Below are 27,435 nucleotides of genomic sequence, written 5' to 3' on the forward strand. Positions count from 1 at the left end.
CGAGAAATAGCGCGCAATAAGAAAGCCGAACAGCGGACGAAAGAGAGATGAGATGCAGTGATATAAGCCGCCGCGGTGTGTCGTCATTGCCACTGCCTTGGTGGAGAATAGGGCAAGGATACGGGACGGCCGACCTTAACTGGCAGACCCTGGCAGACTCTCATGTTGCTTACCTTCGTCACTCAATGACGCCCATGAGGCCGAAGAGCCGAGGCGCAGCGCTTACTCAGAGATAAGAACGCGCCCTCGGAGATGAAGATAAAGGGTACACCCATATCGCGATAGTTTTGTTTCCGCGTTGATTCACTTGTTCCGAAATAAACCCACGCTGTGACGACACAGCTTTGCTCGAGCCTTTAGCTATTTTCTGGCTGTTTTAAAAACGCGGAGAATAATCTGCGCATCATTACAGTGGAAAGGGAGAGAGTGAAAGAGAAGGAGAGAGACTAACCAAAACAGGATTCCGGCGGGTGACCCCGCACAGGGAGTAGGAAGGATAGTTTGCTTGGAGAAAGAGAAAAGAAGGTGGAAAGATGCCAGCAAACCGGGCCGATTACAATCATATCTTAGCTAAACACTGCAGTGATCATTAGCGATGTGCAGAACAAGGTTGATACTGGTTGGTGTAGCGCAGGAAAAACAACTGAAATCGGCAAACAGATCATGAGCAAGCTCAGAAAATGTCCGAACTTATCGGTAGGTATTTCGAATACTCCCTGTTTACAGTTCAAGCAAGGCATTAAAACAATATAATTTCCCTCCTACCTTCCGGCTTAAAGAATCAATGCAACTTGAATGCGTGCGTCATAAAAGCGAAGGAACCTTTACTGGGAACTTTCAGCTGGGCGTAATGTGTGGCAGGCCGCCTGACTGCGGTGTCGCAGTCAGCACAGAGAGAGGTTGATGTACAGTCAGCTTCAAACTAAACACAAGCAAGCCAATGAAAATGAAAAGCGCTAAACGAGAAATTTTATCTGAAGGAGAATGAACAATAGAATAGTCGATTTTCACTTGGATGTTGCGAAGACCGTAGCGTGGAAGTTTCGACCAATTGAGCCTGCGTTTATTTTGCGGAACCAAATATTTTTGTGTTTTTGTATTCATGTTTCATCTATCCTGTTCGCGTTTCATTTGACGCTGGTGGTAGGTTGCCGCACATTGTCAGGGAAAACCGCACCTGAGAAATGAAAGGAACTCAGTAATTCATCGCTAAATTAATGTTTTCGCAGGTACACGCCAATCAGTAATATATTTGGATTTTCAGAAGCAAAATTCGATACAATTAAGTCTTTCGATGGGTGATTTCATTTTATTCAACAAGGAATCGTTAGAATTGATAGATTACAATTAGTCGGAACATAATAATAATTAATAGATTAATTTCGGCGAACACGTCTGAATGGGGCGTGTGGCTGCCTGACCATATGACCAGACTTCCCGGCTCTCGTGGCATCGTTATTAAACATCTGTACTCAGTAAAATTAAACATCATACATATAGTCTTCTCACAAGCCGTGGCAACGGTTTTTAATTGCTCTGGGATCGGCCGCAGTACAGATCTCACGCATGCGCCGTTGTAATCTCGCGACATCGCGTCACCCTATCACTGGGCGAAGCGAATACCTTCTACGGAGGCAGCCAAAAAGCGCTGCAAAGCGCGGGTCACTCACAAGCACAGAGTAAGCGACAAAGTTGTAGAGGCGCCCACACGAGTAAGCGCGAGGATCGAAAAAAAACTGCTAATATTTCTTGCATATTCGTCAATCGCTTGTGGCACGCATTTTCAGCCTTTACGTAAAAGCCACGGGCCTTTACGTAAGAGCGGAAAAGGCGAAGAAAAAGAAAAAATAAATGAAAAGACAGGGCTTCGCGGCTCGGTAACCCCTCCGTCACGCCTCAATAAACTCGAGGCGCGACGTCTCTGTGCATCTGTATGCGCGTAAAAATACGGCCGCCGCGCGGAATAGTGCGACTCTTTCGAAAGCACTGCAGCAGCTCCAACACCGGCGGTCGGAGGGGACGCAAAAGGCAAAACAGAAAAGCGAAATAGCAACGCGCAAGGGCAGACTTGCGCGGCGGCCAAGGAATGCGCATTACGTGCGACCTTCCCAGGACACCCAGACGAAGTTGAAGGAAGGAAGGAAGGACAGCGGCTGCTGCCGGCCCGCGATACGAGTTGAGCGAGCGTTCAGCGCGACGTTGCTGTGTGAAGGTGCTACCCGGATGGCGTGCCGAGCAGAACAAAGGAAGGTTGAATAGCAATGAAACTATTAGCATGGCTTCTGATTGAATAGAAACAGCGCTCATGCGCATCGCTTGAATGCCGTACGCATTTCATCCAGTATACTGACGCTATCGCGATGTATTTGAGCGAGCATTTGAAACGAGAAGAGGCTTTGATGAAGAGCTAAGTCAGGCAAAGGAAGGCTGAGTAGTAACGAAAGTGTCAGCATGCCACCTGATAAAGCAGCAGCAGCGAATAAACGCAGTACTTAAGGTATGCGATGGATGCCTTATGTGTCGCTTGCTGCTGCATGTGGTACCTTATAAGTATCTCGAGGTTAACTATTGCGATACTGGCTTGTGTCTACTTCATGCCATACCAAGGTCGCTGCGCTATTGTTTGCAAAATCCAGATAAATATTTAAACCGCTGACAGTTTGCCGCGAAAGTGTTAAACGAGGTGCTCGGTTGCGTCAGGGATCTGCAAGATGGATCGCTTGATCCGCAAGCATCGAACTAGGCCGCCTATTACAGTCACGACAGAATTTCTTGTTTGTTTTTCTTGCTTTTCTTGCATTAAATTCCACCTGACATTCGTTAATCTCCTCTGACGCGAGTGAGGTGTCGTGCCGAATGATAATCCACGACGGGCCATCGAATAAGCCGAAGAGAGCACAGAAAACGGCAGAACTTGTTTGAATGGTGTTCTATAGCTCTAGAACGAAGCAAGCGTAATTTGAAACTGGCAGTGAGATTCAATATATCCATGGCCTGACGATCTGTGCGAAATAGATAGAGTTCATTGTATCGCTACTCAGTGAAAAGGCCGCCAATAGGAGGAATGGACTGTAAGACGTGAAAATCGAACAGTGTTTACTTCTTGACCCGTCGATAGCGATGTCCAGAACCCGGTGAAAAACAAAGAATTCGCTAAGAAAAATAAAGGTAGGACAGCAACAAACGCACCCGCATCTAGTGATAATTGTTATCGCGTAAACGAACCACATTCTACTACAGATAGCAGGACCACATTCCACAGAACCACATTCTACAGGTAGCAGAACAAACTTTTCACCGCCTTGAAACTCTTATCAGTTATAACCAATAAGCCTTCCAGGAAGGTAATATACAGCATCTTAACCCCGCCTACGTGCGTCTTGAATCGGTTCCTCGGCGTCCTTTTGTCAATCGGGTGACCCTTCTCGAGGTCGTTGTACAGGTTAGGGGCATTGATATGATCGGAGGTAAGACGCGTTATTTAACTCTTGCTTATCTCGTCTATCTGCGGTGTTTCTTTCATTTCATTTTCATATCTTTCCTCTTCTTTTCTTAGGCCTATCTTCGCATAAAAAGTTACGTCTGGTCGTTCTCAAAGCAGGCGTGACCACCGAGAACCTTCGGGCAAACGATGAAGGTGGTATGCTATGGATCAATTCCAACGAAAACACTAGTGACCAACTGGGTGTCCTTGAGAGCGACATAATAATTAAGCAAGAAACTGGAAGAAAGTATAGAAGGAAAGACTAATTCAAGAGACTAAGATTGAATCCAGTTCGTCACACGTGTGTAATGCCTCCTTGATAGCTGCATCATACTTCTCCACCATGACCCGGTTTACTTGTTTGACCATGAGAGGCGATCGTCTAGGGTTGATCTCGGTACGATTACTCCAGCTCGGCTGTTGGCTTAAGAAGCTATAATAAAGAAAGTTAGGGCGGCATGGGCATGCATCCAGAATCACGAAATCTGATCGCAACACAGAATATCGCGTGCAGTTCTGGATCCGTAAGCCTGTTAGGAGCAAGGTTGTTTTCCTGGCGCGAATGCATCCTTCCTTTAATGAGGTCTGACACTGAGTTTTTTCCATTACCAAAATTTGACAGGCGCCAAAAGAGTCACGTCTAAGGCTTTGACTTGAGCTAGTTGCTTAGCATGTAAGTAATCGCGCTATGGAGAAAGAGACAGCAGATATGTACTCGTCAAGCTCTGTGACCCCGTGAAGCATATTTGGGAAGTAACTTGCCTTACAGTTAGTTCATTTACACGCAATCGTTCGTCGATAACACAGCGTGTTTAATGACCTATGCCTTCACTCAACCATCGGAATATGCCTCTTAATTTCAACAGGTGTGTACGGTCGCGAAAGGATCACTATATCAGCAAAAATGACCAACGCCTAAATCTGTCATGCGCACGCTACGCAGTAAATTTAGAGCTGAATAGAACTGAACCGCAGTTGAATCTCGTTATAACGAAGTTTAAGGGACCCGGCGATTACTTCGTTATAGCCATAGCTTCGTTGTAGCCGTGTTGACAGAGCTTCCAAGGGGAATCGTCATTCCTTCGTTATATCCATTATTTCGTTATAAACCGTTTCGCTTTTACGAGGTTCGAATGTACATCCATCGTATCCTTCGTAATTTCTTACCAGCTGTCATCTCAAATGTGCACTGCCCACCTCTTGGAAACCTCGCCGTCGCCTTTCGTGCGTTTAATATTATCGCATGGCATGATCACATGACTCACTCACTCACTCTCACTTACACACTCTCACTCACTCACTAATTTTATTACGTCAGCTGACCCTCCACCTACTGTCTATGGCATAGGTCATAGAGAACTCTAAGGGGGTCTGCCACATGCCACGGGCGCATGAATACATGAAGGTATCAGCAGTCCGTGCCAGTGTTGAACCGCTGGAAAGGTCTCTATTAAGGCTACCCGGACATTATTTTATTGATCAGCCATAATGAACCCCATCATAATTCGAGCCTTGTCTCAACATCGCGCGGTCCGTTGCCAGACTATCAGGACTTGGATGACTGCCTGTCGTCGTCATTGTTTCACCTTTACGCGCAAGGTCCCACCCCTGGGACGCGGATGCATTCGTCTGCCTCCGTCCCGGCGGTTTAAGCGAGGCTTTCGGTTTCTTTTGGCACTTGCAGTGATGTTTTCCAGAGGCCGTTCAGCCGATTAGCGATGCTTGTTAATGTGCTTGCCTCGCCAACTTGGCCTCATTGCTCACTCACGCGAGGCATTATTATTGGGCGTCGAACGAGACCCCTTCGAATCCGTCCTGGCACGCCGTTAAAGCTCGCACCCATTCCAGCGAAAGCTTTCAAATTTATTGTGCGTCTCACTGCATTTGTGGTGTGAAGGCGAAATGAAAACAGATCTTGCGAATCAATCACTATTACCCATGTCTTTGTTGATTGTGCTCTGTAGTTTTGCTTTGTTGTTCCCCGAATCAATTGTTATAGTAAAGAATGCAGGTCATTTCTTAGTTATCACTGCAGGGGAAAAGAAGCAATAAAGCCGTACTTTTTTTGTTGAAAACACGCCGGACGTTTCACACGCAATACGTCGCGTGAGATAGGCGGATCAGTCACGTCCGTTGCCCCACCATAATTGCATAACGGCAGCGACCAATTTGCGAAGGCCAGCCCTTCTCCTTCTTTTCTTTCTCTTTCTCTCTCTCTCTGTTCCTTTACTTAACTCCGCGCATTGTCCTCCTTTCCCTCTGTGCACGACGGAATTCCAGCGAAGGTCGCTTGTCGCCGCAAACGAGCACGGCTCACTGCGCCGGGTTGACAGCGACGACCGCGACTGTCAAGTGCGGAAAAAAAAAAGAAAAAGGAGACACAAAGGTGAAGCAAGAATTATACAGGGAGTGAAAGCGACAAGGCCGGCTGAACAAACGACGAATTGAAAGAGGCGTGCTCGCGCACCGCAGCACAAAGTGCAGGCGCTGATGGCAGGGAAAGCAAGCGGACCCTGTGGAGAAAGTACGCCCATGGAATTCCCGTTCGGCGTTATATTTACCGCTCGAGTCATACTCAATATAAGCGAGCTAGCTAGAAGCTGAAACTGAAACTGTGGGCGTGCCTCTCGCTTTCATACTCGGCCGCACGCCAATAATTTTCCAGCCCCCCCGCTTCCTTCCTCCTTGACGGAAGTGGCATTCGTCAAGTCAAGCAGATACTGAGGGGAAACCAGAAATGGCGAGGAGGAAATGAGGGAAAGGGGAAAAGCAGGCGGGTGCGTTCGCGGTCGAGACAGACTTCGTTCGTGCTTCTTTCTTCACACTCCGAGGGGAGGGAGATAAGGTCAGTGGAAACAAAGCAGATTGTTGGTGTTGCGTGCGCTTGTCACCGCTCGCGCCTCTGGGAGTGTCGGGAGATCGAAAGCGGCATGAAAAACACTCGAAATACTACTTCACCCGCTTTCTCCACGAATGCTTTCTCTTTTCTATTTTATCGACAATTTCCTACTTATTCTCTTCTCCACATATGGCTTGCGCCATTTCGCTTTCCGGAGCTATAGCAGCGCTTTTACTGACCAGTCCGTTCTCTGCACGGAGGCGAAGCCGAATCGACTCACTACTTCACCCGCTTTCTCCACGAATGCTTTCTCTTTTCTATTTTATCGACAATTTCCTACTTATTCTCTTCTCCACAGATGGCTTGCGCCATTTCGCTTTCCGGAGCTATAGCAGCGCTTTTACTGACCAGTCCGTTCTCTGCACGAAGGCGAAGCCGAATCGACTCAGCGCGTTCGACGTTCGAAACGGCGGGGCGGAGAATTCTGAGTTTAGATTCGAAATCTGCGACACGCCATAGTGCGAGTGTTAAGCTTTTCGCCAATGGCATTGCGTTCGCTTGTGTTGCTTTTATTTTGTTGTTGATTTTTCGGGCAGCGCAGCCTTGAAAACGAACGTTCGCTTCTAAGTTCGGCCTTTCAGCTCGTTTTATGCGTCCACACGCCCTATGCGTGAGCAGAGTGCGCAAAGAGGTTCACTGGTTAAGACTAGCCCTTTTTGTTCCTTTATGCATTCAGCGACTGCAGTAAACCGCAGCGCACAGTCGGATATGCATACTGTTGTTAATGCTAATAGGGCGTTATTCATTCTAAAGGGCGTAGGTATGGGCGTGGTTTATACAGGCTAAACTGGCTTCAAATTTATCGCTGAACAAGCTTAACCTAGCCGTGTTGACGCTCTTTGTCTCAGCTTAGTTTGACGATGAGGCGAATGAAAAAGTTTTTTATCCTTCATTCTGTATTTATTCGATTCTGCAGCATTATTTGCAATGCTAAAAATCCACCCTATTGTATCAGGAAATTCGTCTTATTCTGATTCAGTAGCTAGGCAGCTGATAACATTCACTTAGCTTCGCCCTGTACGTTCAGCAACTCCCACTGAACTATGGTAGAGATGCCGTAGAAGCGCAGGTTAGTAATTGCTTCACGTCACGAACTAAGTTCTGTGGGGAAAAAAATTTGCTGTCGCCTTATGCGCACTACAGGATTAGGTGACGTTTTCTGTAATGTTTGTGACACAGAGTTGGTTTCTTGAGAAGCTGAGCGATGCGCGATAGAAGAATGCGTTAGCCCTTTCCAAGATGTTATTCCTCGTTGGCGCGAATCGAACAGTGGCCTAGTAAATAACGCAGACTTTTTCTTTGATCACAGGAACGTTTTGTGCTAAGCTGCGCTCAGCAATACTGTACTTGCGTACTTATAATACAACTTTTAGTCCCAATTATTTCTATTATAGTCGGATGCAACTTAACAACGCAGCGGCTTCTCCCCCTTCCAGCCAATGGCGTCGGCCGACTCTCATGACCCTGCTGGTGTGACAAAGCAGGGAGCGGTAGATGAAAGGGGACCATCCCTTCCCTCTGTGTACTGGAATAGACTCCTCTCTCCATCGTGGCGCCGCTCCCTGCATTGTCACGCTAGGAGGGCCATGAGAATCGGCCGATGCCATTGGCTGGAAGGGGGTCCTTTGACAGGGAAAAGCCGCTGCATTCTTGAGTTGTATCCAAGTATAGGGAGTCTTTATGGCTGCAGGTATAGAAAAGTATCGCCGTTACAAGAAGTGTTCAAAGATGAGGGTGGAAGTCCAGCCGATATTTTGAGAATGCGTCTCTGTGTGGCGTCATCTTTTCAGACGATGTAATGAAGCCTACTGGCACAGCATGTTCACAAATTTAAATATTTTAGTCACAGTTCTGAAAAAAAAAACTTGACAGAAGTAACGCTTATTTTTGAACTCTATAACGCGGTGCCATCAGTGCAGTCTCTGTGAGAACAGCGCAGAAACTCATGGACTTCTGTGCTGAATCTGCGCACTGTGCAATTTTGGAACTTAGGGGTTTTGTTCTAGTATGGCTTTCGTTTTATCCTGTGACGGATTTTACGCTTCTCAAGTTCTTAACAAACGTATCAATTAAATGGGGTATATAACTAGCGTTTCTTGCGTGTAATCACCTTTCACGTATTTAGTTATACAGCTGATTATATATCTTATTTTGTTTTCACAAAACTTTAGGACGAGTGTATATATAAACGATGCTGTGGCTCTGATTATTTACAATTGACGCTGTGTTATTATTTTCATATCGTAATGACTGAAATGTAAAGAGACGTTTATTATATTGTTGTGAAATATATTTGACATTCTTCCTTCTTCTCTCGTGCAGAAAGTCAAGCCTGTCAAGAGCAAATTTTTCACTGACTGCAGCCAGTGAGTACATTGATATTCCTGTACTTCGTATCTCCTTTAGGTTTGTGAGTGTGACTAGCTAAGAGAAACAATCCTTGTAACAAAGTTCGTCTGGCGTCAGCCCCCTCCCCCCAAGATAAAAAAAAAACTAACCAAAGCAAATATAAAAGACGCCTGCGTGTCACTTGGTTTAACCAATGACGCGGGTAGGGCTCTGGTTTGTTTCAGTGCAATCAAACCTCGGCAAGACTGACTATCACTCCCTTTCCTACGGTGTTAAGCGGAACGTTTGGTTTAGTAAAGTTTGTTTGACTAATGACTACGCATTTCTCAAGAAACTGACCGCTTATCTGAGGCACGCGATTAGTATTATTGAAAAGCAGTGTCTAATCATTGATTCAAACGGTGCGGTCTGGCTACAGTTTAACCTGAATCAGTGATGTACAGTATGCAAAAGCCTGTTTTGCCTTGTGGGCATTGCTCCTCGACAACTGGCTGGCGTAGTTATAAGAATTCAGTACGTTGTCGTCGGTCTGTAATCGGGAACAGAAACCATTAGAATACACGGTAACATCTGTTCAGAAAAGAAGAAATCAAGAACGTGATACAAACACGATCGACATCAAAGACTACAATCGGTAGCAAGATGATTTCCGACGCCATGCATGTCGCGCGAGACGTCAAAATGCAGGTTTCGTGAGGGGGCTATTTCTCGCTACCGGAGAAAAGATGCTGTGGTGTGGTTGGGAGAAAAAAAAAAGGGGGGGGGGGGGGGTCTTCTCCTATGCATGCGTGCTACGCATCCAGCGTCAGCGCTCACGTCGATTCAGCGCGCGCATGCTTATATAGGGTGCACACGGACTACACATATAAGCACAGTGCTCGCGAACACCGGGGCAATCGCGTGCCGCAAGACCATCACGCCTTTTGCCAGCAGCCGCCCGCTGAGCTACTTTTTCGCGGTCAGACACAAACCGCCTCGGTAATGATGACGATGCCTATATGTGGTATAGTTTCGTGGTCCCCTAGACCGACGAGCCCGTGTGTGCTCAGCAGTCAAGTGGGCCACGGAAGGCGGGATCGCCCCTCCGCCGCGGAATCGGCGGCCTCACGTTAAGCTGACGAGTTTCGACGCCCGTAACCAGTTCCACTGACGGCGGCGGCGACATCCTTCTGGTTTCGTCTTTAGTTTCTTTGTGTTTGCCGTTTTAATATTTTTTTTCCCTCGGCGGCCCCGGTCTCCGCTCTTATTGTTGTTTCCGCCTAGCGGTGGCCGCCGCCGTTTGAGGAGGATGAAGAGGAGAGGGAGGGAAGAGGCTGGGTGTTGATATCTGGGTCATTCCGGGTCAGGAGATGCACCAGCCGTCGGCGAGTTTTCACGGTCACATTGCAGACCTGACCCGAGCGCCGCGGCTGTACTTAAAAACTTCCTCGTCGTCTGAAAAAACGAACGCCTCACTCAGGCGTAGCTCTGTGTGTGTATCTGTGGCGACTCGTAGAAAGAGATGGGGTAAGATGCCGAAGAGCAAGGTGAGAATCAGTAACGAGATACGATAGAGTTGCGCGTGGATGTGACAGAACGCTGGAATCATGGTATTATCGTATATACCCCAAACACTCTCCTGGGCGCATTTCTAGACACGTTGTCTTCAGGTGACAACAGGTTCCTCGATCACGTGAGAAAGGATCGCACTCAAGCATGCCCCAGCAAGCATGCGGGCAAATAGGCTTGAAGAGAGGGAACATACCGGCGTGGTGAAAACTGGGCTACATAAGCTTTGACAACGTACCAATCGTAGAGGACGTGTGAATCTGGTCCAGGACTCCTCAACCTCTCTTTCGTTTTACCATGCTTCCACATTATAGGCTCCTGCGTACAGAGTGAACGGCTAGCCGGTCGGCATATATGTCAGCGGAGTATTACCTGATTATCAGGCGAAAGATCGGATTGCCTTCACTGAGCGCGAATCACTGTCAATATACTGGGTGGAGTAGGAACATATCGAAACTACATTACATTGACGAACAAAATCTTTGGAGGGGGGGGGGGAGGGGGCGGAGGGTTCAGTGAATACGTTGCTGCGTAATCTTTTTGAAGGAGTTCTCAACAGGACAGAACAATAAATGTTGGCCAACAGAAGCAACGACTTGAACACTACTGCAGATTTGAAGAAATCGCTGACGATTTAGCGCGGTGAGGCCAAGTGCGAATTAGGTGCTTTAGCACTGCGGTTTTCACTTCTCTTTCGGTTCGAGGCTCGGTTTTCAAGGTCAAACAGGCTTCACAGACAAAGATCGCTGAAATCGGACTTGAGCTTCGCCTTAAGGGTATGATGCATAGAGCTTTAATGGGTTGATGCCCATAATTGCGGAATTGTTCATTCTCTGATATACATTCATAAAACGTTGGGAGTCCTCTTACCACTCCTTGCGCAATGCTGCGGCGTTCAAGCGATGCGCCACCGCTCTACGATGGCAGGTGCTGCAACCGGTGGGCCTTGTGCGACCTAGGTTGCTCTTCCCGAGCAACCTCAAGGTCACGGACAGAGGCTTCAGGCAGACAAACATCGACGAGATCTAAGATTGGAGGTTTTAGTGCTAGCGCACTAAGATTTTACTCACGGGGTTGTCATCCTTTCAGGAGCCAAAAAACCTCCCATGAGTGCAATAACTGCCAGGTCCTTCAACACATGACACCACAGATGGCACATGCCTTCGCGCAAACTGTATACATTTTTTTTTTAAATTAAAGCTTGGTCCAGGTGTGCACAGTGGCTCAGGCTAGTCCGAGTAGCATCGTCAATGCCAGCACAGAACAGTCAAGTTTCCCATCACGGAATACTCTGCGATAGCGATGTCATTTGCCTTAGAAAAAGTCCGTTCGCAGGGAACAGTACTCTTCTCCCCGTCACGCTTATCAACAGCACCAAAACAACGACAACAAATCATCATAAGCCCAGCTGCATATACTGCTGCAGCTGCGGCCACGTTATCCCCGCAAACTTCCTTTTCCTCATCCGCCCACCTGATTCGCTGCCAGCACATGCTACATTTACCTTCTCATGGAATCCGCTTCGTTACCCTAACGAACAATAGTTTCTCTCACTGTGCTCATTACATGTCCTGCCCATGTCCCTTCTAGATCGCAAGTTGGACGTCATCAACTCATGTACAGACTTCTCAGAAAGCAACAAACTAGGCAGGAGCATGCTATTAATAATCCTTTCATCTTCTCAACACTGTACAATGGCAGGCAAGCGTAGCATACTTAGTAAGTCGTGCGCATAGGTGTAAGTACCGGAGTCACGAACACCAACCACTACACGCGTGCTCTCACCAGCTTGCGTGCGGCCCCCGATAGCATGCGCGTTAGCGTTGCGTGGGTTCCAAAAAGACGATACTTTTGTTTCAACTGTCGCGCCTGTCGGCATACACGCGTGCACATCTGCATTTTTTGCTCCGAAAAGCCGGAGACATGGCGCTCCGCCAGCGTTGCAAAATTCCCAGAGCTGTCGTCTGCGGGGAGCATCTGTTGAACACAGCGGGGAGGACTGTTACCGCGGCAAGCTCGCTACTAGTGGGGTTTTGCACAGACCCCCCCTCTCCTACCTCCTTCTTTTTCATTCTTTTCCTTTCCGCAGTCACGCGCTCAAATGTGCGCGTATGCGCACATGTATGAATATGGATTCGCGGAAGTCATGAAGCGAGGGCCAAGTGCTTCCAGTAAAAAGTAACAGTACAAAGGGTTAGGAGTAAAAAAAAGAAGCCAGAGAAGAATCAGAATAAGGAGAAGCGAGGGTAGTGTAGCGGTCGCATTTATCTTTCTAATTTTTCTTCTCGAGCGCATCCAGCCACTACGCCAGGAGGACGTAGGAAGGGGACGAACCGCACCACAGCATAAATCTTCGACAGCCTACTTAAGCCGATAAAGAGGGAAGAAAAAAGAAGCCATGAAATATGGAAAGAAGCGAATGGAGAGAAAATGAAGTACGAGTGTTGAGAGACAAGTAATAACGCAAGAAATACACCGAAGCCTGGAGAGAGAGAGAGAGAGAGTCGGAAGGCGGCTACGCCGTCTCGGCGGTTCTTCAGGATGCGATAGAAAAAAAAAAGTATTTAAAGAAATACGGGCTCCCGATACAAAGTATTAAAAAAAAAGAGATGCCCCGCGCGACCAGCGGCGCGCGTTCTTTCGCTGAGCTTGCGTCAGTTGGGTAACACTCGTAGCAAGCCGTACCCAGGGCACGTTCGCGGCTGCCGGCACGATGTACATTCTCCATAGGGACGCGCCGCACACACACACACACATATTGAGGTAGAGAGAGGGGGATTCGGACCCACGACCTTGAAATAAACTCGCTCGCTGGCTGCGCCCATAGTGGAGAGGACGCACCACGGCGACGTTGCGGTTACGCGTCTGGACTGCGCTCCTCAGCCACCCGAACTGGAAAAAAAAAAAAACGATGCGGCATATATATAACGCCCTCTCTCCCCTTTCTCTCGCTCTCGGACGGTCCCGGCAGCGGCAGCAACCGCCCCTGCATTGTTCGCTTTCTGTTTCGCTTGCTTGTCCGACAAATTCGCTCTCATTGGCCTTGACGGGAGGCGCGGGCGCCGGGACGCGATAAAGGGGGGCGCCGGCGCTGGACGCCCCGAACGCGCCTTCCTCCTCGGCCTCCTCCTCGATGCATGCGAGGATAGTTCCGGTTGTAATCGCTGGCCAGGGTGCAGCATCGGCGGAGAGGACAGGGAAGGACCGTTATGTAACCCAGGGACGCCTGCAGTAATGGATAAGGAGAGCGACCGACGGATCTGAGCCGGGTTGCAATGTGACAGGGCGCTAAGCGTAGACGCCGTGCTGCAGGCAACGGATATTATTAAACAGGTTCGGCTAGGGTGGAACGAGCTGCTGCGGTAGCAAGTGGTCTATGAAGCGCGAAACTGCTTTCAGCGTGTTGCGTTTGTTTTTCGACATCTTCATCCCAGAGATTAGTCGTTGTTAACTTTGTTTGTGAAGGTAATATTGTGAAAACAGGATGTAAAATTGCAGCAAATGGCAGAATACAACACGCCAGAGCCTCCGTCCTGAGTATCATCCCGACTTCCTGCGTGTACTTAAAGCGCACGTTAGATACGCGCGCCGCCATACAGTTTATGGTTGGACTCTACGCCCTTGAAGGGGTTCCGTTCGTGATCCGGTCCTCAAGACGTATGCTACACTCCGCATATTGTTGCGCCATCGAAAGGGCGCCCATTCATTAAAAAAAAAAACGCCGTTTTCTGAACCATTCTTCAAAACATTTCAGTATGGGCACCTGACTGCTTGAAGTGCTTTCAGTTTCGGCTCCCACAATTTTCTCTCAAACTTAGCGCTTCCGTGTCGTAGAGAGAGGTTGGCGACAGCCATGACAAGCTTATAACGAAGTACTTGCAAATGAATTTGCCCAACTCTCTGTATACTCAGGTACCGACATAGTGAATGCAGGATACTCAGGCATTTATTCAAACCCCAATACGAAAGTCATCACGCAGTGGCTATATAAGGCGGAACGCGGGATGTCCCGTAGCGCCACCTTCACTGCTAAATACCATCTACTTTTTCAAGGATAGAATTGGTAGCGCAAAAAAACACAGGGACACAGAAAGACAACACCACAAAACGCTAACGGTTTGTGGTGTTGTCTTTCTGTGTCCCTGTGTTTTTTTGCGCTACCAATTCTATCCTTGAAAATGTACCAACAAGCCCAAGTTTCTAACCATCTACTTGTTCGTTTAAGTTAAGCATCAGAGGCCTGGGCCACCGCAGAGAAGCAATCACCTCGGTTGCACAGTCGAACCTCGTCATAACGAAACGGTTTATAACGAAATAATGGATATAACGAAGGAATGATGATTCCACTTGGAAACCCGGTCAACACGGGCTATAACGAAGCTGCGGCTATAACGAAGTGATAGCCGGGCCCCTTAAACTTCGTTATAACGGTGTTCAACTGCATTAGTTTTCGCGTGCGCTACTCGCTGCGTCGTTTTCCGGGTGTCTTCCTGGCCGCTAAGCTCTCTCATAAAGGTTGTAGGCCATGCTACAGCACGTCGCCGTGCACTTCAGGTCTGCTTTCCTCTCAGGCGCCGTGTAGGAAACTAATTTGCATGCGTGTTCACCTCCAGGGCTTCGGCACGCTCCTCAGGTGCACCGGTCTCTTGCTGCTGCTGCGCCGTTATGCACGCGCTAATGGGGAGCAATGAGCGTGCGCATCTCATGCGAGAGAGGGTTGGAGGAAGGAGGAGGGTTACGGCCGGGTCCGTCCCGGGATCCGTCCGGCCGGCCCGTTGACGGCGCGACGCACACTCACTGCTGTCAGGAGGCGCCGCTTGCACGGATGGCCTCGTGTTTCTCGTCGCCCACTGCTTAGTATTGGCGCGGCGCTGTCCGCGTGGCGAGAGGAAAGAAAGGCCGGAAAATGAATTTTCATCCCCCTTCCCCCCTGTTTCTCTCTCCTCTTCCTCCTCCACCTGCCGGGTGTGCATGCGCGCCCAATTCACCCTCGCCCACTCCTTTCTCACGCGGTCTGCAGCCCAGACGTCTGGCGCCGGGGTGCTGTATATGCGCGCATGTGTGTGCGTGGTATGAGGTGTGCAGGCGCGTATGCAAGAGTCCTGGGCGGCCCGTTGTAGATAACACGGAATGAAAGAAAAAAAGTAACCTTTTTTCTCTTCTTTCTTTGTGAGAGTGGAGGCTGAAGCTGACTCCGTCCCGTTCTTTCTTTGAAGGAGTGGTCGGCTGTCCTTGCATCCGGGATTTTAAAGTCACGGGGTTTTCGCGCTACAGTTGAGTCTGTGTGACGCGAAGCTGTGAACGAGCGTTTAGCTGCCTCGTTAAGAATGCATCTAGGGAAGAGCAGAAGGTGTTGCGAGTGATTCGCGTTAAATCGCTCTGCAGAGGTGTCGCAAGCAAATGTTGAAAGGTAGCATAGTGGTTTGCGTTCTAAGAGGATGACAGTTATGATATAAGCGCTAATGAAAGCGTGTTCTTCACTCCATGCATCAAATGCGATAACGATGCGGTTCAGCTAAGCTCACATTTGTGCGAGTGTAAATATGTAGTGAGTGTAGAACGTTGTGAACCGGACCGCGTTATATACAGCAAGGTTTCAGAGAAATAAGCCAATTTATTCAGTGTGTGTTTAATGATCGACTGGCGACGATCGCATAACTGAACACTTTCTCATTTTGTTTAGGCGTGTGCACAGTAGAATGAGACATCCTACTCTGGAGGCAGTTATTTCATTTTCTTTCTGTAATCAAATTGGCCGGTTGAATGAAATTGATCGCCGACCGAAAGGTCACGAATTGAATGGGCACAAGATGAGGGCTGTACTTACAACTGCTGTTTAATCCAGGAAAACACCACCCTGCAAGCAATTCAAAGCATGCCTTTCATACGTGTTTTTTGAGGTAGTATTCAATACCAATACCGCATCAACTGTGCCAGAACTGCACATCTCACTTCTTGCCCCCTACCCTCCGTGCCTCTCAGTGTGTTGAAAATGGGCATTATGTCAATTAAGAATACGCGCCGCAAACTATTTTTTAAAGAAAACAAAGTTCTTATTGTATGCACCTCTCAGCTATGGAGCGCTGTGTAGATTACACCCTTTCAACGAGTGGGCCGCACATCTCCATATCTCCCCTATTCAAGTTTCCGCATCTGTTCCCACGCGAGTGTTACCCCAAGTCCTGACTCTATACACTTTCGTTCCTGCAAATGAAGCGAGCCCTCACCCGCGTTTTCCCCTTCGCGACGTGCAAAAGCACTCGGGCAAGCGCCGACTAATTGCCCTACGCGCCACTCAACCTTGCATGGGCCGCGGTCACCATCGCGTGTGTATCGAAGGTGCAGAGGCCGAAAGAGGCGAGCCGTTCATTTCCGGCTCGTTAATTCCCCCGCGGGCCAGCAGCCGCGCATTTGGGATGCGAGCACCAGTTTCCCCTTTCACGTTCCTAGAACGAAACCCTTACACTGGCCTGCGGAGAGCGGGTCAGGAAACACGGACTGCTGTATGCTAGGAAAGGGGGGGAGTATAGTGCATACATTAGTTGGTGCAGCTGCCTTGCCTACGCCCGCGCATAGAAAAGAGGAGGCAGAAACTTCCACACAGCCTTCAAGTCACCGCTATTCTTGAAGTCAAGGGCAGTGTTGAAACTTGCGCGCGTATAGTTTGTTGAGGATAAGACTCATTGGCTATGCGGGGTGCACTGAGCACCTTGAGGCGATGAGCACAGCCCGTCATTTGCGCCTCCGATGAAACGGGTGCTTGTAATCAGCGTTGCAGCCCCCGAGAATGAGCCGACTTTTGTGTGCGCGCGCAACATGTGTGTCTGTGAAGCTCGAAGGTCCTAGTGGCCACGAGGTGAGGATGAATGGTGTTTAGCAGCGCGCGGAGTCCGGCGCATTCAAGGCCTAGTTCTCTCGCTTTGCAGGTGCGAATTAAAAAAAAAAAAAATCTGCACACGAAGTAGAGGTCGGTCAGCTTGTTTTTTTCTTTCGAAGCGTTTAACCTCCCAAAACGACTCAGGCTGTGAGGGACGCCGTAGAGGAAGGCTGCGCATAATTTAGACCACCTGGGGTTCTTTAACGTGCACTGAAATCGCACAGTATACACGGGTCTCAAGCATTTCGCCACCATCGAAATGCGAACACCGCGGCAGGGATCGAACTGGCATCTTTTGGGGTCAGCTAGCAGCAGAGAAAACCACTGAGCCTACGCGGCGGCTGTACTCTGTTTAAGGTCATCTAATTGCCGTGGAGAAATATTTCGTCTTCATTTCCGGAACAATTTCGGCGACTTGGGGTTCTCTAAACCTGGAGGTGGCCAGAATTAATCCGGAGCATTCCACATTAAGATTCTTTCTCTCTTCCTCCTTTCACTCCCTTCTTCATCCCTTCCTTGTACACCACTCCATGGGTTACAGAACTGCTGCTCCATTCCTTTCCTTACAGCCAATTATTGTCACTATCTACCCTTATAAAAATTTATTTATACAGCTGTTGTCAATAAAGTCTACACACTTTTCGTAGAGAAATCCTATAGACTAGTCTATAGACAGCGCAAATCTTATAGACAGTCAATAGTCAATCAATAGATTTATAGCAATGCACATTAATACACCTTTAGTAGACTTTTGTCTATAGACATTGTAAAAACTATAAATAGAGAATAGGAAATACCCAAAGAAAGGCAATATAGTCTATAAGAAGCGTATAGAAAGTATATAGATGTCTAAACATTGCATAATGTTGGTAAGAAAGCGTAAGTAAAAAAAAAAAACTATGACCAAGTCTCAATGTTATGCATTTTTTATGCAGCGCGGATTTTGTAGACTGCCGAATAAATATTGTGTCATCACCACCGTCAACTGCTGTCGTTGAAACTGACGGCAGGAACTAGAGGGTCGGAGAAACAATTGTGTTCACCAGAAAGCGACTTGTGTTGCGTTGGCTCCTGCGGAGTGCGCAACCATCTCAACGCATCGTTCACCAATTAGTCTTCACAGCTAGTAGTCTTCTCCTCTTCAATATTGCAGAGAGGACGCTCAACAAGAGCAGTCATGTACAAAAGTTTGCGGGACGCGTGATCGTGCAAAATAAAAAAAAATATTCCTGTACAGTCGGGCAATGTGCTGGCAAATTACAAGCGTTTGAAGCATGAGAGAACATGAGTGCTTTATCCTCTGGAAGAATGCTTAAAAATTTATTTTTGCGTCACCTTGCTAGTCATTCTACTAGCAAGGCAACGCAAACATAATTTTTTCCGCATCCACATACGCAACCCGTCTTCCGCCCATGGCTGTACATCTTCAGGCAACAAAACTTCTAGTCATATTTGACGCCACCGTTCTTTTGGCTTATACACACACCATATGCGAAGTAGCAGAGTTTAAGAAACAGGTTAAGCGTCATCGTTCGCTGCAGAAATTAAGGATTCAAATGCATACACGAAATAAACTAAAAGATGATGCGAGGCAAAACCTTTTGAGTCACCGACAAGTTAAAGCAGGAGCGACAAAATATCGGAATGGTTTCATCACGTATTCACGCCAGGATAAACACTTCCTCGATAGTGAGTGTTTGCAGGTCGTTGAAACGACGCGGTTACTTGGAAAGGTCAAGGCCGCGGAAGTTCACGTTTGCAGCCCCACAAATATTCAAAACAGTACCGGTTCTGCTCGTAGCTAACGCCACTACAACTGCGCGTTGCAGGAACGGAGTTTTTGCACAAATCGCGCAATAAAACCAAAGCAAAAAAAAGTAAACATGATAACAAGCCTGACGCGTACTCCGTTTCATTCACTCCGGGAAGCGGAGTCGTTGAACGCATTCTCGCGCGAAATATGGGCCAGCAGTGCCGAGGCATGGTCGGCAGCCGTGGGCTGGCGAAACAAGTAACCACTTCGCGCGCGTGCTGTTTACATAGATCACCGAGACGTTAGCGCGGACACGGCTCGGCGGTCGCATGAATATCACTGCTCATTTCGGATGCTGAATAAGGAATGAAGACAGCCGGGGGGGGAGGAAGTTTACCCCGGCAAAGCGCAGCCGAGAGCCGGACGGCATTTTCTTCTTCACCCAAATGTTTGAATGTTTCTCCGAGTCCGCGACACGCTTCGCTGCTTGCCGGGCATTTGGGGTTGGCGGCGGACCGACGTCCTTCACGAATATGTAGTGTCTCTCTCTCTTTCTTGTTTTGTTCTATATATGTATGTGCGTGCAAACTATACCGCCTCGAGGCTGACCGGAACGCCTGTCTGTTTTTTTTTTCTTTTCTAGCCCGTTTTAGGAGAGCGCGCCAGAAAAGTATGCGTGGCAAGAAGGTATTATTGAATAATATGGGGCGTTGTGTCAGTTATTTTTTTTTTGTCTAGAGCGTGTCTTGCATGTATAAACAAGCCGGCTTCTTTGGCGGCTCCTCACGTGCTGAGATTCTAAGCTGGCTGTTCTTGGGAGGTGTACGCGTGGACTAAGGCGAATGCAGTCCCGGTCGGCGCCGCTAATAAGGCGAAAAAGCGACCGAGGAGGAATGTAAGACACAAGAATAGAATAAGCAACCTTGAAGCATAATGTAGTTTCATGTTTTTCAGCACGTAATATTCACCAACTAGAGCATCCCAGAGCGTTATATAACCTTCGAAGTATGGGAAACTTGCGCTGAAGTTTACGGTGACGATTGCAGCGCCATAACACACTGCCTAGCGAGAAGAGCAAGCAGTTTTGGGTAGTACTATTAGTACTTTTCCGCACAACCTTCAGGCGCTTATTGGCGTGAGCCTCCGCGCTATGTCGAAAGCGCACGTACCGTGCGTCAGCTATCTGGGCTACGCCGAGAGAAGCTAGGCAATGAATGCTGACAGCCAGACGCGGGTATCTAATCGCGCAGAATGTGTTCTCGCGTTTGCAGGGGCCCAAGCGGCTGACAAAAGCAGTTTTGAGTCACCGAATGGAACAATTGCAGTGCCACCTTGGCAGCACAGGTTCCCCATTGTGGCCCACGTTGAAAAGACAGAGTAAGGCTGTAATGGGCGTTATTGATAAGCTAATCCAGAATTTCGCGACGCCATTCAGTCTTTTTGTCCCACTTGTGTTGTGTAACTGTCCGTCTTGTCAGTTAACCAGAACACCCTTCTGGTTAACGTCCTTGCCTTATCTCTCTTATTTTATCTCTCTCTCTCCCTTTAGCCCAGTGCTTACTTCCAGGTACCCAAAAATAAACTGCCAGAAACCGCAAAAGAAACAAGAGACCGTGTGTGTGCTTTATCTAGTACTCCTTCGCTTTTCCTATCAGCTTGAACAAGGTGCTAACACGGTAGTGTAAACAGACTCGAGATAAGCACGAGAGGCATACACACAAACGCCAGTTGTTGCTTTCGACCGCTTACTTTCCAAATAGCCAGGACAAACATTCTCGAGATTGCTATACGAGGACCCAGAAGAAAAAAAGTATACAAACATATTTAATTGCACACACCGTGGCAATAAACAGAAAGGCATTTCATTATACGTTCCTTTGTCTACTCAAGCGCGCTTCATCTTTTGTATAGCACTCGTTCCTTGATCGCTGCTGTCACATGTGCTCACGTTTAGTCTGTAATAACTGACCCTGTCCTGCCGTGTCTGCACTTTGCAGCGCTTTACGGAGAGGGGAGGGGGGGGGGGGGGAGATTTGTTCAACTGTACAGCATCCTGCGCCGCCCAGCGACCTAAGCTTACATCATTCGCAGCTCCGGGTATCTTGATTGAAGTTTCGAGCAGAGAAACGCTTCATTGTCTCGCAAGTATCGCTTCATCTCGGTTGTTGCACACTAGCACACGAGTACGCCGAGTCTATATACACCCGTAAAGAGAGCCGAGTATACATAGCGCTGTCAGGAATGATATATAAGCGTATAGACCTTCGTACCACTGCCGACGCTTAGGTCATTAGGCGCCGCATCAGCCAAGTCGAGACGACGAAGAAAAAAGAAAACGAAATGAAAATGACTCCGAGGGAAACGTTTCGCCTGAGGGGCATAAAGCTAACGCTGGAGATGCTAATTGGAGAAAGAGAAAACGCAAGAAGAAAAAAAAAGAAAGAAAGAAAGAAGAAGACCGAGTGGAGTCACCCCTGAAAGCAGAAGAGCGAGGAGCTCCGCTAGTCGACGCTCATTACGTGTAAACGACCTTGCACGGAAGTTTCGCCGTTACAAACATCGCCGTCCCGCTCGCGCCTACGTGTACTACACCCGCAATCAAAATAGTCTTAGCGGCAGCCATCGACGTTGTTAAAAAAACTTTCTCTCTCTTCGAGACGCCAAAGCTAAGCCGCACTGTGACCCGTGGCGCGCCGGAGTCAATCTTTGCTGCGATGTTTCCTCGTCCTCTTTGCTTTCCTGATACGTTGGCATTCCTGTTTTTTATTTATTTTTGTTTTGTTTTTACACCAGTCTTGGTCGAGCCAGCGCTGCTGTTGCATCCGTTGGGTGGAGGCGTGACTTTGCGATTGGAGATATTGTCAGGCGCTGAGAATAGCAGCAGCAGCAGCAGACGCCGCTGCGGTGTGCCGTCGTCTGCGAAGCGGTATTGAAGTAAATAAGCTACTCGCACGAGAGTGCGCGTGCCTGCCGATGACGTAGCGGTGATGTCGGTGGGTCGGAGGGATTACGTAAGCCACCGATTGATACAGACTAGCTGGCGCTGCTCGGTGCAAAGAACCTAATCGGCGGCTCGCATGTTGCCAAGCGACACGCGGGTGCATGCGCAGCCATCCAACGTGCTTTATGCGACGAGGAAACGTTTTGCTGCCCAGACAAATAAGATAAGAGAAAGAACTGAAAGATAGAAAGAAGAGAATAAAATAACGGGACTTTTACCGGAGTCCAAGTGTAAAAGGAAGGATGTGAGTCATAGATGCTTCCTCAAGATGCCTCGCATGGAAGTGTTAAGGGTGTTGTTAGGTGTGATCATGCGGGTGATGCCAAGCAGCTTTCATGGATAAGAATGTTATGACGACCTTCCGTGTCGAAAAAGGTCGATTGCAGAAAGAATACCTCAGCTAAGGTATTCCCTCTTTCTACTTGTCTTATGTACTGGTGGCATCAAAAAGGAATGACGCCAGAGATATAAACCTTTCCACTGACTTTGCAGGAAAACTTGTCTCTACTGAAAAAATCCATATGAGCCGCTCTATGGAATTAAGGGAGTATGGAGTCCATAAGGCATGGAAAAATATATGCAAATCCATATCGTATCTGTACAACGTCAATTAGCATTCCACATAACTTCCATACACACACACACACACACACACACACACACACACACACACACACACACACACACACACACACACACACACACACACACACACACACACACACACACACACACACACACACACACACACACACACACACACACACACACACACACACACACACACACACACACACACACCCACACACACACACACACACACACACACACACACACACACACACACACACACACATACACATACATATACACATACACACGCACACGCACGCACGCACGCACGCGCGTTTTCGTCGACAAGTCGACGAAAACGTGCAGGAGTGACCGTTACACGCTCTGTCTTGCTGCGAAGGTAACGAATAGAAGAACGAATAGAGGAATAAAAGAACAAATAGAAGAATATGCTAGGATGCATCATTCCTCCTTGTCTCAGTCCTTCGCCGCCACATCCACGCATTCAGCCGGAAAGATCCTCTCTTTCCCTTTCCGGAAGTCTGGCGCTTCCTGGTTTGAGCCCCCCAATACTGCAGGTGAAGCGCGCGCTTACAGAGCAAAGACATACTACTGTACATCGCCAAACAAGCACCACATACATACTGCGATCGTGCCTCGGTATACACCAGACATATACTGCGCTGTCGCGGTGATTCAAGATGGAAAGCCAAGCATGTTCATGGTGGGAAGAGAAGTGCGAAAAAAAAGAAAAAAAAAGACGCATAATCCTAGCGCGCCGAAAAGAGAGAGGTGATCGACGACTACCGGGTCTATAACGTGCTCGGCTGTCTTAATACGGCGCGGTTCTGTTTCCAGTCGCGGGTTCGTAGTCGGGCAACATGAGCGCCAGGAGCATCCTTGGAAACTTGGAACCGGCGGCAGAAACCGAAGTTTTCTTTCTTTTTTCCTATTCCCTATTCCTTTCCTCTCGCGCTGTGCATACTGCGAAGGAGAACTAGTCGGCCGTCGGGCCGATGACCCTCACGGAAGTTGATCAGAAACAATACACAGCGAGGACTGCGTTGGATAGCGCTTTAATGCAGAGCCTTGGGCAACGTGCCGTTCACAGCGAGCCGGGTGGCAGCCAAGTTGATCTCGAGGAAACGCTATCGGTCGGCTCGCATTATACGTTACGGCACCGAGCGTCAACCATGCTAACGAGAAACGGTTTGCTACTTTCGAGGACGAGATTTTGGAGAGCGTGACATAACAAACCTTGAAAAATTGGAGCTAAAATAAATGTATACGGCGTCGTCTTCAGGATGAACGAATGAATTTGGTTTTCTCATGCAGGCACTGAAAAAAATAAAAAATAAACCGAACACGAATTATTATTTTCAGGTGCATTTGCAAATGACAGCTGCCTACTCAGTTATGTATACGCATAAAGCGTGCTTCAAGTTTAGATGTGCGCAGCTACACAAGCGAAAGCGTGCTTCCTCAAAGGTCTGCTGTTTCCTTAAAACAGTTTGTTGTCGAAGGTCGACTTCAACTGCTGCCTCGATCTTCTGCACTTCCTGGTCGATCTATCTTTACACCAGCGCCATCTACACGCAAAGGCTGCCTGTTCAGAGTGAATGCGGACACGAGGACTGAAAACGATTCTGACGCGCTGCTTTTCACGTCGTCACCTGTCATCCATCAAAAACCTTGCTTTTTTTGTTTAACCAAGAAAACACCGTGCAAGGATGGTTTAGTAACATGAACATACACTCGCCTACTGATGGAGCACGTAATGGTTTGCCTAGACCAATTTATCAGATCAACTTTTCGGCACACCGGCATCGGCTGTATTATACACTCCATGGTTTGTTTTTAATTCTTGAAAGCACCGTCTGCGTGATGGAAAACAATCTCCACGCGCCAGACTGGCTGTATGATAGCCGTTTCCGATAGCAGCGACAGAAAGCGAAAGGCAATTGGTCCAATCCAGCTGCTTCAGGAGCAGCTAACAGTGCAATAGCCTCCCAGCGAATGGACTTGGGCAGATGTTTCCGTCAGCGCACCACGAAAGATGGAGAGAGGGACCACCAGCGAATCTCGCGATTTTCGCGTTCGCTCTGCAGCAACGACGGTTTTACACGACCGGCTTCCTCCATCCTTGCCTCTGCTTATGGCGGTCGTTGTCGCGACCGCTGCTTCCCGCATTGTCGTGCGTAGAACGCCCGCCCGGTTGCGAGGGGTTCATCATCAGCATGGCGACACTGCGAGGCAGGTTTTTCTCGCCGCACCGCTGAGCATGGGCGGAGGGATGCAGCTGCTGAAAGTGAGAGGAAGCAGTCCTGCAGGCGTGCATATTTATGCGCTTAAGTCCCGGCACTTCTCGCACGATTCGCAACGGGTTCGAAGCGGTTGAGGAGATTCGCTGCGTCGGCTGGGAGAGCCGGAAAAAAAAAACTGCAATCTTGTCTTTCAGGGGGTACCAATGAAGCCTCCTGAATGCTTTGAAAACGTTCTGTTATCGACACAAATGCACGCACATCGCGGACGGAATACGCGGTGAATTTCAGCAAAAAATTTGCAGGGACACGTAATTCCAATATTTGTTGGCGATGTGATAGCATAAACGGCTGTTGGTGCCTTTACACGAATTGGAATGCTCCGGTATGGTGAGGTCACTCCAGTCAAAAGAAATGTTCCAATCTGGTGAGGTCACTTCCCTCCTGTCAGTGGAAATGCTCCAGTCTGGAGAGGTCACTTTCCTCCAGTCAACGGGGATGCTCTAGTCTGGTGAGGTCACTTCTCTCCTGTCGATGGAAATGCCCCAGTCTGGTGAGGTCACTTTCCAACAGTCAGTGGGGATGCTCTAGTCTGGTGAAGTCACTTCCCTCTTGTCAATGGAAATGCCCCAGTCTGGTGAGGTCACTTTCCTCCTGTCAGTGGGGATGCTCTAGTCTGGTGAGGTCACTTCCTTCCTGTCAGTGGAAATGCTCCAGTCTGGAGAGGTCACTTTCCAACAGTCAACGGGGATGCTCTAGTCTGGTGAGGTCACTTCCCTCCTGTCGATGGAAATGCTCCAGTCTAGTTAGGTCACTTCCCTCCTGTCAGTGGAAATGCTCCAGTCTGGAGAGGTCACTTTCCAACAGTCAACGGGGATGCTCTAGTCTGGTGAGGTCACTTCCCTCCTGTCGATGGAAATGCTCCAGTCTAGTTAGGTCACTTCCTTCCTGTCAGTGGAAATGCTCCAGTCTGGAGAGGTCACTTTCCAACAGTCAACGGGGATGCTCTAGTCTGGTGAGGTCACTTCCCTCCTGTCGATGGAAATGCTCCAGTCTAGTTAGGTCACTTCCCTCCTGTCAGTGGAAATGCTCCAGTCTGGAGAGGTCATTTTCCAACAGTCAACGGGGATGCTCTAGTCTGGTGAGGTCACTTCCCTCCTGTCGATGGAAATGCTCCAGTCTAGTTAGGTCACTTCCCTCCTGTCAGTGGAAATGCTCCAGTCTGGTGAGGTCACTTTCCTCCAGTCAGTGGGGGTGCTCTAGTCTGGTGAAGTCACTTCCCTCTTGTCAATGGAAATGCCCCAGTCTGGTGAGGTCACTTTCCTCCTGTCAGTGGAGATGCTCTAGTCTGGTGAGGTCACTTTCCTCCAGTCAGTGTGGATGCTCTAGTCTGGTGAAGTCACTTCCCTCTTGTCAATGGAAATGCCCCAGTCTGGTGAGGTCACTTTCCTCCTGTCAGTGGAGATGCTCTAGTCTGGTGAGGTCACTTCCTTCCTGTCAGTGAAAATGCTCCAGTCTAGTTAGGTTACTTCCCTCCTGTCAATGGAAATGCTCCAGTCTGGTGAGGTCACTTTCTTCCAGTCAATGGAAATGCTCCAGTCTGGTGAGGTCACTTTCCTCCAGTCAACGGGGATGCTCTAGTCTGGTGAGGTCACTTTCCTCCAGTCAACGGGGATGCCCTAGTCTGGTGAGGTCACTTCCTTCCTGTCAGTGAAAATGCTCCAGTCTAGTTAGGTCACTTCCCTCCTGTCAATGGAAATGCTCCAGTCTGGTGAGGTCACTTTCTTCCAGTCAATGGAAATGCTCCAGTCTGGTGAGGTCACTTTCTTCCAGTTAACGGGGATGCTCTAGTCTGGTGAGGTCACTTTCCTCCAGTCAACGGGGATGCCCTAGTCTGGTGAGGTCACTTCCTTCCTGTCAGTGAAAATGCTCCAGTCTAGTTAGGTCACTTCCCTCCTGTCAATGGAAATGCTCCAGTCTGGTGAGGTCACTTTCTTCCAGTCAATGGAAATGCTCCAGTCTGGTGAGGTCACTTTCTTCCAGTCAACGGGGATGCTCTAGTCTGGTGAGGTCACTTTCCTCCAGTCAACGGGGATGCCCTAGTCTGGTGAGGTCACTTCCTTCCTGTCAGTGAAAATGCTCCAGTCTAGTTAGGTCACTTCCCTCCTGTCAATGGAAATGCTCCAGTCTGGTGAGGTCACTTTCTTCCAGTCAATGGAAATGCTCCAGTCTGGTGAGGTCACTTTCTTCCAGTCAACGGGGATGCTCTAGTCTGGTGAGGTCACTTTCCTCCAGTCAACGGGGATGCCCTAGTCTGGTGAGGTCACTTCCTTCCTGTCAGTGAAAATGCTCCAGTCTAGTTAGGTCACTTCCCTCCTGTCAATGGAAATGCTCCAGTCTGGTGAGGTCACTTTCTTCCAGTCAATGAAAATGCTCCAGTCTGGTGAGGTCACTTTCTTCCAGTCAACGGGGATGCTCTAGTCTGGTGAGGTCACTTTCCTCCAGTCAACGGGGATGCCCTAGTCTGGTGAGGTCACTTCCCTCCTGTCAGTGGAAATGCTCCAATCTTGTTAGGTCACTTCCCTCCTGTCAATGGAACGGCTCCAGTGAATGGGGATGCTCTAGTCTGGGGAGGTCACTTCCCTCCTGTTAATGGAAATGCTCTAATCTGGTAAGGCTACTTCCCTGCA

At 48.6% G+C, this 27,435-nt stretch overlaps 1 protein-coding gene across 4 annotated transcripts in view; it reads left to right on the forward strand.

The window, feature by feature from the left end:
* The window catches only part of LOC144099046 (PR domain zinc finger protein 1-like), a 167,708-nt gene that overhangs the window by 78,243 nt on the left and 62,030 nt on the right, over positions 1 to 27,435 (forward strand). For 2 of the 4 annotated variants that reach the window (XM_077632069.1, XM_077632068.1), the window contains exon 3: positions 8,706 to 8,749. The exons of the other annotated variants lie outside the window; for them this stretch is intronic. The gene's annotated coding sequence lies outside the window, so the exon portion shown is untranslated. The remainder of the gene's footprint in view (positions 1 to 8,705; positions 8,750 to 27,435) is intronic. 4 annotated transcript variants of the gene reach the window in all.

This window comes from Amblyomma americanum, chromosome 7 (genome assembly GCF_052857255.1).
Source record: "Amblyomma americanum isolate KBUSLIRL-KWMA chromosome 7, ASM5285725v1, whole genome shotgun sequence".
Taxonomy (NCBI): Eukaryota; Metazoa; Arthropoda; class Arachnida; order Ixodida; family Ixodidae; genus Amblyomma; species Amblyomma americanum.